We start from the raw sequence: 2868 nt of genomic DNA on the forward strand, positions 1-2868 counted from the left end.
ACCAGAAAATGTGTTGTTATAACCATTGACACTGAACATCTCATAATGTCCATTTTTCTGCCTTTCTATGTAGTGGATGTGGCCAGTTTAAATTCTCTTGAACTAAAGACAGGAGTAGAGGGGACGGAAGAAGGGAAGGAAAGAGGGAAGAAGGAAGAGGGGGAAAACAAACCTAAATGGAACTGATTTTCCCTTATTATTCCCGAGCATCATGTCATCACTTTATGCATCAATTCTAGTTGTAATTAAGATGCAGAATATAGGGGTGATTCTCTTGTGGAAAGCTGTTTTATTAGTCAGGACACTTTTAGCTGCAAGAGAAATAAAATTCAAATCAAACCAGCTTGTTGGGAACAAAGAGAGAAAGAGAGGATATTTATTTGGCTCATGTAACTGGGGCTCTACTTCTAGGTGTCAGGAAACTTTAGTTTGAATATGATACTGAAAATTTGGCACATTTCAAGGGTTTATGGGCACTAGGATATGGGTAGTTTATAGGGTGCCATGAAATGTACCCCCTTTCTCAAAAACTGGGACCTAAGATCACTCTCAACAGAGAACAGAGTCATACAGAATCACAGTGAAGATACCAGCTCCAGGTCTGCCAGGTCTGTTAGATATTGAGTCTTCTCAATATAAAGAAAGAATATGTTGGAAGGGAACTGATCAGCTGTGGAAGCAAAAGGAGAAAGGAGAATATTGCCATTATTCATCTAAGGAGTCTCTGAGTAAGGATTGTCCTTGAACAGATACGCAGTTGTTGAGATGTCGCTCATACAGTGGAAGGACCATGGGCTCCAGTCAGATAAACCATTCATCCTACAGATACTTCCAGTGTGCCCACTACTTTTTCTGGACAGTTAGGATGTGTCCACAAAAAAAAACAAAGGTCCCTGCCCAAGGGACTTCCCTGGCAGTCCAACAGTTAAGACCGCCTTCCAATGCAGGGGGTGCGGGTTCAATCCCTGGTCGGATCCCACATGCCTCACGGCCAGAAAAACAAACATAAAACAGAAGCAGGCAGCTGCTCAGTTGACGCTGCGTGTCCTGGGCTGGCTTCCAAGGTGCCACCAGGAGTTACTGGACCCTCTGAAGACCGTCCCTGGATCTCGGGTTAAAAATCTGTATTCTAATCTGAACTGTGGGAAAAAGGGTTAGCTCGTTGGTGATATTCCTACTTGAAGGACATCATGTTTTCCAAACTAGCACATTTGCAGACTGTTGCTGTCCTTAGTGGAGTTCATTCTTCAGCGGCTTCTGCGACATCTGTTGCAACTAAAAAACAGTCCAAGGCCCTCCATCCCCTGATTACATTTTTGAACGGGAATCTAAATATGGTGCCCACAACTACCATACTTTACCTGTAGCCCTGGAGAAAGGAAAAGGTATTTGCATATGGGATGTAGAAGGCAGAAAACATTTTGACTTTCTGAGTGTCTACAGTGCTGTCAGCCAAGGGCATCGTCATCCAAAGATTGTGAATGCTTTGAAAAGTCAGGTGGACAAATTGACCTTAACATCCAGGGCCTTCTACAATAACGTGCTCGGTGAATACGAAGAGTATGTTACTAAACTTTTCAACTACCACAAAGTTCTTCCTGTGAATACAGGAGTGGAGGCTGGAGAGACTGTTTGCAAACTTGCTCGTAGTTGGGGATATACCGTGAAGGGGATCCCGAAATACAAAGCAAAGATGGTTTTTGCATCTGGAAAGTTTTGGGGTAGAACATTGTCTGCTATCTCCAGTTCCACAGACCCAACCAGTTATGATGGTTTTGGACCGTTTACGCCAGGTTTCGAAATCATTCCATGTAATGATTTGCCTGCCCCTGAGCATGCATTTCCGGACCCAAACGTCGTCGCGTTCACGGTGGAACCAATTCGGCGTTGCTGTTCCGGATCCAGGCTACCTTGTGGGCATGTGAGAGCTCTGCACCCAGCACCAGGTTCTGTTTATTGCTGATGAAATACAGACAGGATTGGCCAGAACTGGTAGATGGCTGGTTATTGATCACGAAAATGTCAGACCTGATATGGTCCTTCTAGGAAAGGCACTTTCTGGTGGTTACACTTCCTGTATCCGCAGTGTTGTGTGATGATGAAATAATGCCGACCATTAAACCAGGGGCACACGGTTCAACGTAGGGTGGCAATCCTATGGCCCTGGAGGTTTTGGAAGAAGCAAACCTTGCTGAAAATGCAGAGAATATGGGTATCATCTTGAGAAATGAACTCATGAAACTACCTTCTAATACTGTAATGGCTGTAAGAGGAAATTTACTATTTAAATACATTTAAATAGTATTAAATGCTATTGTGATTAGAGAAACCAAAGGTTATGATGCTTGGAAGGTGTGTCTGCGACTTCAAGATAATGGACTTCTGGCCAAGCCAACCCACGGTGATATCATCAGGTTTGCACCTCTGCTTGTGATCAAAGAGGATGAGATTCTGGAGGCCATGGAAATCATTAACAAGACCATCTTGTCCTTCTGAGGGTGACAGTTTTCAGTGGTGCCTGGGAGCCGGCTGGAGACAGGCAGTTCATAAAGCTCTGTGTTTCTGCATTTAATGCAGACATATTCCACTTCCCCCATGTCAAGGGCTTTTTAAAATATATATGTTTTTCAGTTCATACATAATAGAATGACATTTATAAAAGTGCAGTTTGCTGTGTAACATAACTAAGAGAATATCCTGGCATCTTATATTCGATTGTTTGTGTGTGTGTGTGTGTGTGTGTGCTTTCTAAGGTGAGATGCATCTCTCTATATAGACAACCTTTTAATCCAGCCCCTTAGCACAATTTATATATGTTTTAATAATTTCTGGTATAAATTGTTTGTATTTGAAAAAGTTCTATGAGAG

The 2868-nt window shown here is 42.8% G+C and overlaps 1 pseudogene; it reads left to right on the top strand.

Annotated features, from left to right (window-relative positions):
- The first annotated feature begins 1190 nt into the window (after nt 1–1190).
- LOC136132240 (ornithine aminotransferase, mitochondrial pseudogene) lies at nt 1191–2496 on the top strand (annotated as a pseudogene).
- Nucleotides 2497–2868: the final 372 nt, after the last annotated feature.

This window comes from Phocoena phocoena, chromosome 12 (genome assembly GCF_963924675.1).
Source record: "Phocoena phocoena chromosome 12, mPhoPho1.1, whole genome shotgun sequence".
In the NCBI taxonomy this organism is placed as follows: Eukaryota; Metazoa; Chordata; class Mammalia; order Artiodactyla; family Phocoenidae; genus Phocoena; species Phocoena phocoena.